Genomic DNA, 12,552 nt, shown 5'->3' with positions numbered 1-12,552 from the left:
TGAGCAGATTCCTAAGGGAGCCATGGTCAAAAAAAAAAGTTGAGGATGGGGTCTGAACAGTTCTGATATTTTGGTCACTTGATAAACTCAGTTCATAATGTCTGGCCCCTGATTATTTATGCCCGTTCAGCATTACTAGGCAGCAACGATGGACGACTCAGTGAAAAGTGATCTTGACATTTTTGGATTGTGTGCTAACATCTTTCAATCAATAATATACTGATCCTCCCAAGAGCAAGGACAAATGCTTGAATCTCTTGTGCCTGCCAAGATGCACCAAGCCCTGGGGGAGACAGGCTGCAGATATTTGAAAAAAATGGCTGAGTTAAAGGCTTCTAAAGTGACTATTGAGTTTTGAGCATGCAAGTGTGAAACCTGATCCGTTTTGATGGTTAGTGGTGAGCTATTTATGTTGCTGTACAAGAAAGATGGTTCTGATAAAGCCTATTTTACTGATAACATTTTGCAGATACACTGCGGTTTATTTTAGTTGGCTGAAATGGAAGATAAAAGCTCCTAATTTATTTATGGAACGAACCATGATTGCTAATTCTTAATTCTGATAACAGTAATTACAATTGAGATCAACATTTTTAAGTGTGGCTACTCTGTTATTGATTCAGTCTTGCTTCTCAGAACTTCATGTTTGGTTTGCTAAGTAGGTGAATGTGGGTTTATACAGCTGTATGGAAAAAGAGCAAAGGACGCTGGGGCCAAGAGCTCCAGGAGATTCTAGGACTCGTCACCTTCGCCCTACCTGTTCCTTCCACCTTTTGGTTATCTCACTCTCTGTCACCTTCTCCAGTCTCCCAACTCCACCCCTCACTTTCCCCTCCGATGCCACCTGCCCATCATCCTTCACCCCTCCCAGTTTCACACATCTCCCACAGGCAACTTGTCTCACCCCATCCAACCCTATCCTCCTTATTCTGGCTGCCATCCATCGACACCTCAGTCTCGATGAAGGGTTTCGAACCAAACCGTCAATAGTTACCCCACCTGCGCTGCTGGACCTGCTGAGCTCCTCCAGCAAATTATTTTTTATTTTGCTTTGTCTTCCCAAATTTTACTAGAATGTTGAAAATGGGGATGGGGGGGGGGAAAGAGTAGGAGGATTTAGCAAAATTTATATGCCAGAGTAAATCATTTATGTAACATAGGACATAATTTGCAATAGAGGTTCACACGAACAACAAAGGAAAAATGACTGGATAATCAATTACTATGTTATCTATTTCAGTGGTACTGAAAGGAACTTAAAGAGTGGATTGATTTTAGTTGATTGAGGCCCAAGTTGAAAGGGCAGAGTAAATGTAGCCATTCTCTCAAATGGTTCCATTTTTTTGCTTCATTACATACATTTCAACTTCCTTAGAATAGTGGAATTGTAATAACTATCACTGACTGCAGTTCTGAACCTGACAACAGCAGCAGTATGGTCAGATTTTGTTCCAAAAGGCACAGGTAATTAAAGGAGAAATATCTTCAATGTTTCTCTACTATTTAAGATCAAAGTCAACAGGAGAATAATGATTTGTTGCTATAACTCTCTCAAATCCCTCAGACCAAGAGGCACAGAATTCCCCACCTCAATGAAACAATCTTTTCATGCATTGCTGTTCCACTTATCAAGTCCACTGTCGATATATTTATCTGAACAATATTTAAAACAAAGCAGCAACAATTTCACCTCCAGTCACTTTATTTCGAAGGAAAAAGAATTCTCTCCCCGATGGATAAGGTAAAATTGTTTCATCTATCCTTATCAATTTGTGGATTATAATTACAGTAGCATTAATCTCAGGCAGCCTGGAGGACAGAGTGTAAGATCTCATTGCATAGTTGCAATGGCTTTTATTTTAAAATGGTACGAATAAAGTGAACTTGCTGAAAGCCTTATTTTTTTAAATCTCACCCAAGGGATTAAGACTGCAATGAGCAGCCTCCATCTTCTCAACGTTGGTAAGAAGGGAATTTAGTGTTGGGTGGAATGCACAAAAATCTATTTGAAATTGAGCATCTTGTTACCAAATCTCCTTTTGAATTGGACCAAAACAGCCCTTGAGCTTCAAACAAAAGGCCACACATTGCAAACCAAGGATGAAAAAATTGAAGGCTCTGACAAAAGGTGGAGTTGAAAGCTTTGAGGGAAGGGAAAAGAGACAGCTGCTGGGAGCAGGTTGGCAAGCAAATAATCCTGAGTGCACAGGAAAAAAATAAAGCAACATCCTAACTGTGAGATAGACCTGCTGGCACTAATATCTGTATCTTTTCTGTGAGAACCAGACTGATACCACTGTTTCTCCCTCTGACGTGAATTCATGCAAGTTTCTGAAGAATTAAAGAGGTTATCATCGATCATAGAACACTACAACAAAATAAAGGACCTCCTTACCCCGATGTTGTTCCAACCTATATGTTCCTACCAAAAAAAACTAAACCCTTCCCACTTCACAATTTGTGCTTGTCCAAGAGTCTCTTAAATGCCCCTAATGCTTCAGCCTCCACCACTATCCAGGGCAAGGAATTCCAGGCACCCACAACTCTCTATGTAAAAGACCTACCCCTGATGCCTCTCCTAAATGTTCCTCCCTTCACTTTGTACAGATGTCCTCTGGTGTTTGCTATTCCCACCCTGGGAAACAGGGTGTCTATCTTATCTATGCCTCTCAGAATCTTGTTAATCTCTATTAAGTCACCTCTTAATAATAATAATCTCTTCTTCACTTCAGAGAGAAAGTCCCAGCTCTGCTAACCTTGTTTCATAAGACTTAGTTTCCAATCCAAGCAACATCCTAGTAAATCCTCTCCATAGTTTCCACATCCTTCCGACAATGAACTGACACAATATTGAGTGTGGTCTCACCGGAGATTTGTAGAGAGTTGCAACGTGACCTCTCGACTCCTGAACTTAATCCCCGATATATGAAGGTTAAATGTGGAAAGAATGGCACAGGATTCTTTCTTTTTGAAATATTTTTAATAATATTTTACAGTATAAACCATTAAACATTGCAATTTGGATTCCTTTATACCCCTTCCCTTCTATCATAGCTTTAACATTTGTAACGACATCATTTCAACAGGATTTTTGGAAGCAATTTTCAGATTTTTCACTATCTTTATGTATTTTCTAACATCACCCAGGACTGGCTGTTTCTAGCTTTAAGTTTCTGTCCCTTCCCTTCCCACCCCACCCTGGACTTCCCCACCTGAGTTTCGCAAACTCAAACCAATCAGAAAAATGATCAAAGCAAACTGAAAAGTTACCTAATTTCAAAACCATTAGCAATTTCTAGGCAGTTCTACTTGAAGACAAAGTAAATCTACTCAAGAAGTGTCCACTTCCAACCTATTAAACAGACATCTCATTTAGTAAAGATAATGTTGCCCATGCTCTGTTTGAATTGTAACACTGTGCTTTTGCTTTAATTTGTACTATCTGGTTCTACTCAAGTACAGTCCAAACTCAGAAATGCTGGAGGAACTCAGCTGCTCTCGCAGCGACCATAGGAGTTAAAGATATATTACTCTTGACTACAATCACGGCATCTGCAGCCTTCGGTGTTTCGCTCTACTCAAGTAAGGGTTGACTTGCCTCAGATAGCATTTAAAATCAAGATTTAAACCAAGGTACATGTGATAGTAAACAATTCAATTCAATCTCACGTAACAAAACTAAATTAGAAACAGATGCATACGATAAGGTCATAAGAAATAGGAGCAGGAGTTGGCCACCTGACCCATTGATCCTGCACCCTGATTTGATCGGATCTATAAACAGAGAATTCACACTTATGCTTGATCACTTGTTCGACCAGAGACCCTGCTTTCAAATGGGAAAAGGGATAAAAGCATCCAATCATCAGTCTATTCGCTAAATGGATTTGTGACCTTTCCGTTGTGACCTTTGGTATCCAGAGTTAATTGCAGTGATGCTCCATCGTACTCTTGTCTTTACTGATAAATTCAGAGAATTCTGAATCTCTGATGCCAAGACAATAGGGTGAAATGAACAACGGCCACATGGAGTGAAAAAAAATCAATACTATGGTATGATTGCAAGTGAAGTAGAACATAGATTGACAATAAAAAGCAGTTTACCCTTGTGCAAAACAATGGGTAAATACCAATGACCTTGAGCTGATAACAAATCAATCGCCCAAACTTTGAAAAGAATTGAGATTACCAAAGGTCAGCAAATATATTTCACTTTATATACTTTAGACTGATGTTTAAGCAGTCCCTGTGCATGAACCACAGTAAAGTCAAAACACAAGTGCAGTAGGTAAAAGGAAAAGCTAATGGAATGTTGCCTCTTATTTCAATAGGGTTTCAAGTCAGGAAGTCTAACTGCAACTGTGCAAGGTTCTAGTGGGACCATATCTGGGCAATTTTGTTCTGCTGCTTAAGGGAAGACCTCATCACATGAGAGGAAGTTCAGAGGAAGCTCACGGGTAGAGAGGAAATATTGAGCGGATTGTACACGATATTGTTGAGAAGAATGAGAAACAACCTTCAAAATTCAGGATGCCTTTTATTGTTAGTAACTCAAAATGTGTCTGCCTTTCACTGCTGTAAAGACATACAAAGATGCACCACCTGCGTGGCCTGGTGGCCCCCAAAGAGAGTCCCTTCAGAGACACTGAGTGTCAATGGATTCATCTCCAGTGCTCCCGTAGTCACACAGACTCTTGTCCGATTCATCAGCAAACCCGAGCACCCAGATCCAAATGTCCGACACAATCATGAAACTTTCAGCGCCCAAGACCCTTTCAGGAGCTCTTGTTCCCATCACCATCCTCTTGAATCCCGGTCCCAATACCTGGTTTCCACAAGACTTCCAGCAGTCTGAATCCCTTGACCACCATTTTCTAGTCTCCAGCAGCCTGTGCAGGTTCTTCAGCCGCTGAGCCCATCGCTGGTCCTCTTGCTGTGGTCCCCTTCCCTGTAGAGTCATCTCCCAGGTTTCTCCTTCTCATAATGTAGGGGTGGGGGGAGGTGGGTGCAGGACGATCTTTGGATGTTGCCCCACTTCTGGTGGCCCGAGCCAGTCTGTTGACCACCACCCACCCCCGAGCCCGCAACCCCTTGAGTGCAGCCATCTTGGAAACGGGCATCCGTGGTTCCAAAGATGCTAAATAAGCACTGCCAGCCCCTTGAATGGTTTGTTTAAAGCTCGTACAGGCCTGTTGGCATCACAACCAGGCAGTACGGACCCACAAAAGAGCACTGTGTCTCCACTCCCAGCTCTCCTGGGTCCATATCGTGGCAGCTCCATCAGCTCCATCTTAGAGGAGCAGAGAAAATAAATGCGATGGAGGGTTCATAATCAGAGGGCATAGTGCCAGAATAAGGAGACCCAGTCTGAGTCTCGCTCTCTCAGAGGAGTGAGTCCTTGTAACTCATTGTCACAGAGAAATGGGGTTAGGTTGAGGTGTGGGGGAAGGCATTTAAAGATGAGACAAATAATGAGTGTAGGGAAAGTTCAGGAAAGTGAGGATAAAGAATGTTGCATGAATGGTGGAGGCAACTCAAGAAGCTGAACAGTTGACATATTTACCTGTCTTTTACATTCTAATATAATGGCTACAATCGGCCAATCCTATCAATCCTCAGCTTGAAAAACATTGATAACCCCTAGATGTCTTGCATTAAGATACATTGAAAAAGGTATTAAAAGCAATGAAGCAATCAAATTATAAAAATATACAAAACAATTTAAAACTTTTAAGTAAATTCAGTTAGTTTAAAAGATAAGTTGTCTCTCTCAATCATTCCTCGCCATTGAAATTAATGAACGCACTGTTTGCTAACATTATCTGGGGAAACTATTTAACTCTTAAATAGCCTCTCACAGAACAATCATCATTTCCCTCCATAAGGTCCAATTCGTTCAGATCGTCTAACTCCAACATCTCAGCTTAAATCTATGCCCATTTGTCTTTCCACACCTTGGGGGAACAAGATTTTCCTCTCTCTACCCTACCTATTCCCCTCATAATTGAATATACCTCTATTGCAGGGCTCCTGGGCCTCCATTGCTCCAGAGGATAAAACCAAGTTTTTCCTGTCTCCCCCTTATAGCAACTGCAATGCTCCAATCCAGGCAATGCCCTGGTATATCAAGTCAAGTTTATTGTCATCTGATTGCACAACTACAACCCAACAAACAGCCATCTCTGGTCCTCGGTGCAAAACATGCAGGCACACAACCAGACATAACACACATACAGTCAAACAATTCATATTCAGGAGAAGTATTAATATATACACATAAATAAATCAATAGTGTTTTGTAAATATAAGAGACTTAGATGGTTAGTGTGAGCGGTTCCTTTGGCCATTCAGCATTCTCACTGCCTGAGGGAAGAAGCTGTTTTTCAACTTCCTGGCGCTGGCTCTGATACTCCTGTTTCTCTTTCTCGACAGGAGGAGAAGGGGGTCTTCAATGATTTTGCGCACTCCCTTCAGAAAATTATCCCAGTGGATCGCTTCAATGGGGGGGGAGGGGGGACTTGAGGGATTCTCTCCGAACTCATATGGTCCTGTGGATTGAACACTGAACCATATCCCTGCAGCAACCGTACCACACTATGATGCAGCCGGCCAGGGCATTCTCAATAGAGCTCCTGTGAAAGGTTGGCATAATGGTAGCCGGTTGCCTTGCCTGTTTCAGTCCTCGCTAGGAGGCAGTATGAAAAAGCTGAAAGTGATTTTAAATTTCAATTAAGTCATTCCATTTTCTCCCCTTCATTCCACATAACTGTCTTGGCACCAGATTGTTGTCATGTCAACAGCAGGATTTGACAGACTTATCACAATTGTCCTCAAGTTACTTCAGATCCCTTGTTCCCTATTCCAAAAGGCAGCATATTCGAAAGTGAAAGCTGAGGCCTTTGGAATATAGAATCATGCTCTTTACAATGAATAATGGTGAACAAATACAAGACAATTTCCATATTCTTCTAAAATGTACTGAAGAAATGAAGTATTTCTTCACACATTTTAGCTGAAAGATGCTCAGCAGCCAAGTAAGGTGATTGGTAGATGCCGGATAAGTGAATTTTCTGATTGCTTGAGATTGGGTTTCACATGATTGGCGAGCTAACGGTGAGGTGCGCCAATTTTAAACTTGTGCATTTTTTACCTTTTATTTTGCCAGTTGCTTGAGGCTACCGGTTGCTTGAATTCCAGATTACAGGGGTCTCCATCACTAGGGTGAAATTCCTTGGAATTTCTTCTTCCCTGTAACTTTAGAAAAACAGTTACAGCAATAAAGCAGAATCCCACGGATATTTCTCCCATAGATTTCTTCTGCCCTATTAACCCTTAGACTTGAGGGAAAACGAGAGTAGAACGTCACCTGGACTGTGTGAGAGGGCAGAAAGCTAAACAGATGGTGTTAAATGGTTCTTCGCTATCTCCTGTTACTCCATGAGGTTCATTCCTCCTGGTAAAGTAGATTTCATTCGTCAGGAAAAGAGTTGTCCACTTTTGACCAAGAAAGGACAGATTTCCAGGTGGCAGTGGAGGCTTTGGCATGAACATGGATGACCAAAGTATGAAAATAGAGGTCAGTAAAAGTAATGCTGCAGGTCATCATATGTGGAGAGTAGACGACAAGTTTGGCACCAAAGCTCAGGAAGGATAGTCTGGGCTTGGAACGAGTGCATTGTAAATTTACTGGAATGTCATTTCCTCCCACTGCTTTCCAAGGGACTGACTGAAAGGCTTTACTTTAGAGATTTTATGTGGTAGAATGCCACATAACCCAATTCATGATGCTGTTGAAGAGTCCAGCCCAACAGCAACATGTAAGTGCAGGCTGAAAGCACGAGCCGTAGAAATGAGCAGACCAGAGCCTCTACTGAATGGGGCAGGCTTACTGGAGTCTCACAGTCCTGTGGCCCTTTGTAGGGTCCCCAGTTCCACTTTGTGGGCTTCCTGAAATCACCATTTAGAGGCAGTGAGTCAGTTCCAAGCACAACTGGTCAAACAACAAAAGGAATATATCATTTATCAAAAGTGGTAAGAATTCACTTTCACTCATTCATGGTGATTTAGACAAGAGAATAAGATTAATCTCTTTATAGCAGTCTGCAGTGGAGAACAACATGCCACTGGCAATGTATTACTGATGTCTTATAATGATATTTTAAAAATCCCCTGTTAATACCGATCCTTTGTAAGGTGTGCAAACTCCTGGTACAGCCAGTTTCTACAACAATCACATGTGCCGGGCACTGAATACATTAACTTTCTCTTTCTTTCATGGAGAAAATAGCAAAGACAGTACTAGAATTGAAATAAATTGTTAACTGTACTGTTAAAAACACTAAGAGCCGATGGCAGATATTTCTGTTCCTGATAAGGAAGATTCCCAATGCCGTATCGTACATTCATGTTGTAAAACACAAAAGTCTGATGCCCTGATCAGGTGCCCTGATTGAAGTAAAATCACAACACTGGAGAAACTGGTATTTTATCTATAAAAATAAATGAATGAATATTGTTTTGTACAAATGAGAATCTCGGATGGTTAGTGTGAACAGTTCCTTTGGTCCTTAACCGTTCTCACTGCCCGTGGGAAGAAGCTGTTCCTCAGCCTGGTGGTGCTGGCTCTGATATTCCTGCATCTCTTCACCAACATAAGCAGCTGAAAGATGCTGCATGCAGGGTGAAAGGGGCACTCTTTTCAGACAATGATCCCAGTAGATCACATCCATGGTGGTGGGGGGGGGGGGGCAGGGGGGAAGGAGGAGGAGACTCCAGTGATCCAATCTGTCACTATTTTGGTCCTGTGGTTTGACCTCCGATCCAGACAGGATGCTCTTGATAGAGCTCCTATAGAAGGTTGACATAATGGTGGTCGGTAGCCTTGCCTGCTTCAGTCTTCTCAGGAAGTGCAGTTGCTGTTGCCCCTTCCTGACAAGTGAGGAGGTGTGTGTCCATGACAGGTCACTAGTTAAGTTAATTCCAAGAAATTTAGCGACTATGCTTCCTTAGAAGGCTGAGACCACTGCACTGGACCATAAAAGCAGCAGAGATGATCACTGGGATCTCCCTCTCCCCCTCCCCCCCCAACACCCCCCCTCCACCCACCAATAATGTCATTTACTGGGATCATTATTTAGAGAGGGCTCGCAATATTAGGGAAGGCCCCTACCACTCCATCCACAGCATCTTCTAGCTACTCCCGTCGGGAGAGAGATACAGGAGACAGGATTATCAGAGCCAAAACCGCCAGACTGAGAAACAGCTTCTTCCCAAAGAAGAGAGAATGCTGAATGATGGTTGAACAGCTAAAACAACTCTGAGACTCTACTACTTATTAGCAATATATTTATATACATATATATATATACACACAGTATATATATATACTGTGTATATGTATTGTTTGTCTGTATGTGTGTTATGTTTTTGTGTGTTTACAGTATTTTGCACCATAGACCGTAAAATGCTGTCACATTGGGTTTTATTGGTACAATGGGATGATAAATTAACTTCAACTAGACTTTTTTCTGTTTCATTTACATTTCTATCGTCAGGAAAGTCACCTCCAACCTGTAACACTAAATCTTTTAAACAATAGTGTCTGCACATGTCACTCTGCTTCCAAGACCTGGTTTAGCTCCAACTGGATAATATTTTTGGCATCCAGGGAGCTCTCGTTTGAAAGCACCTCCTTCACCTCTTAGACTAATGCACCGTGTAAACCCATACCTGCTGTTTTAGCTGTTGTAACCTGCAAGGAAGGTCATTAAAGAGGCAACTAAAGATAATTAGTGAGAGGGACTTCCATGAGGAATTCCTGTAGCCATGCCTTTGAGCTGAAATATTCAGGTGAGTCATCTGCTGAACTTCAAGGTCTAAACTTTGGAGATTAAGGTCATTTCCACCAATTACATGGATGTCATTGTAGACTAAAGACCAGATTTTTTTTAATACAAGCAGAAAGGTTAGCAGATCAATCACTCCGCCCGTTTGCCGGTGTGTCTTCTCTCCCTATTACCTCCTGTTTGTGAGCCCGTGCTCTTCCCCCTACCCCTCCCCCCCCCACCACTATTTTGTTCAGGCATCTGCCCACATTTTGCTCATTCATACCTTGAGGAAGGGCTCAAGCCCAAAACATTGGTTATGTATCTTTATCTTTGCTATATAAAATACACTGTTTGACCTGCTGAGTTTTTCCAGCATTGTGTTTTTTAGCTCAGAATTTATAACTAATTTCTTATGTACACCTATATCACCTTGGTGGGTAAATTCACCTCTCGCTCTCCATCATGTCCTTTGGTAACATTGGAATATGGTTCTCAGAATACTACAAACTTTTGAGACCTTGCCTGAATGAGCTACTCTGTATGGTGTCACCAATCCAAGAACACAGCTTCAAAACTTGTATCGCAAGTATTCTTATTCCTCACCTTGCACAGAACAACCGCACATGAGCTTTCCTCCACAGGGATATTTAATATACATAATGGAACAGTCACTTGGCCTCAGCCTTTAGTAGTTGCCTCAATCTAATTGCATTTTTCAAGCTTGTATTAAATCACAAGAGTTTTTGAGCACAGCTGATGAATGCCTGATAATTTTCTCTCCCTCCTGTTGAGTTCAAATTGCACACTAGAGCACATAGTGACTCCAATTACAGTTTAAAAAAAACATTTCCTGCTTTCACCAAGCACATAGATTTCCAAAACAACGGATGCTCATTATTAACTTCTCTTGCAGACAACATTTTTCATAACAGCACAAAACAAGCATTAGTAATTTCAGAGTAAAATGTTCTTGGTGACCTTTCCCGATCCTGCCCTTTGTTTCTACCAAGGGAGCATCTGTTTTCTACCTTAGGGAGAACAATAAGTACAGGATTAATCTCGGTGATGTCAGAATTGTCTATTTCATTGCATTAAATGCACCTAAGCAGCTTCATCCATGGAAGTTGTTCGGAGGGTTTTGGAGGAGTTCATTATTGCTGGCTTGGAACTAATACAGCATATGCACATGGCTTTTGATTTCTTCAGTTTGGTTCCATTCTTCATTCTACTTGAAAGCCACCTTTCTAACTTTTTTAACCTCTTTCACTATTCATGTATTAGTGGCTGATTTGAAATATATCCCCTCATATTGTCCTCTGTTGCCCCCCACTCTTTACTTTATGAAGCCAGGGTCACATTCTTACACCAGTCTTTTAATTTAAAAAAAAAGTGTTCTATTCATTTCCCTGACTCAACATTATATTGGGTTTTTTTTAATCTTTTAATGTATAATGAACACAGTGACCTATAAAGTTGACCAGGTCAGAACTGTGATTCAAGCTCACGGTCACATCATGGTGCAGGACAGTGGTTCACAATCTTTTATTTCCCCACTCATATACCACCTTAAGTAATCCCTTATTAAACAGAGCACCTATGGCATCCCATGGACTTCATTACAAGACAATGATCACTCTCGCAACTGGCATCCGAGCCCTGCATTGAATGAAAGGGCAGATTTGATGGGCTGAATAGCCTATATCTGCTCCTATATCTTATGGATATAATTTGAAGAATAGCAAAAGGAGAGTATCTATCTTTGAACCCAAGCTCTTAAGCATTTTTCTGTTAGTTTCTCCCCAGTAAGGTCTGCTAAATGTGAATATATGCAAACTGGGACTAGTTCTCCTTAATTTCCCTTTTTTCTCTAAATCCCAAATTTAATAAATATCAGCACTGTGGGGTATTGGTGTCAGAAACAGAAATTTGGGAAAGCACAGATTTTAAAGCTGATGGTTAAAGGTAATGTTCATGCCATTTCAAAACTAGGCTGGTTGAATTGATGCAATATATTTAATTGATGGTACAATGAATGTAGAGAAAGATATGATCTGATTGCATTTATTGAAAATATTATGGTCTAGATAAGGTAACTGACCATTTCCTCATGGACTTTCTGATGGCCAAAAAGATATGGAGAGAGATGCAGTGTATCTTGTCAAGCTCTGCTCTCAGGGGAAAATGGTCTTCAGTGTTAGAGGAAGATCATCAAATGGGTGAAAGCTGCACCTTTTCTCTGCCCAAAACATGGTCCTCCAGTGCAGTGAGATGTCCATAAGTGATTGCTACTGACTGATACCTTCCAGGAATACATGTTGAGGGACACACAGAAACTCAATGTAACAACTACAGGGAATCCATGGGGAAGGACATATCTAGTGTGCTAACATCACTGGACACTGAGGGACTGAAACCTATGTTTAAGGGGGAGACATTAATGGTGGTGACACATAATAGGAGAAAGAATTAAATTGATGGCATGTTGAAAATAAAGAAAAGTATCTCCCAATTGCATTTGTTGCATACGTTATAAATAAGGTATATTATTTGGAAAGAAAAAGATACAATGTAACATCTAAATATTAAATTGATTGAAGGAAGTAATGAATTTCCCTCTTGGAATTCCATTTCCCATACATCCATAAGGGATAAATGTTGGAATTCAATGGGAAAAGTGTGTGTGTGGAATCTTAGCCTTACGTTCGCAGGCAACATCTAATTTGGT

This window comes from Narcine bancroftii, chromosome 12 (assembly GCF_036971445.1).
Source record: "Narcine bancroftii isolate sNarBan1 chromosome 12, sNarBan1.hap1, whole genome shotgun sequence".
NCBI lineage: Eukaryota > Metazoa > Chordata > Chondrichthyes > Torpediniformes > Narcinidae > Narcine > Narcine bancroftii.
The sequence above is the reverse complement of the archived record's forward strand: the minus strand, read 5'-3'. Positions refer to the sequence as shown.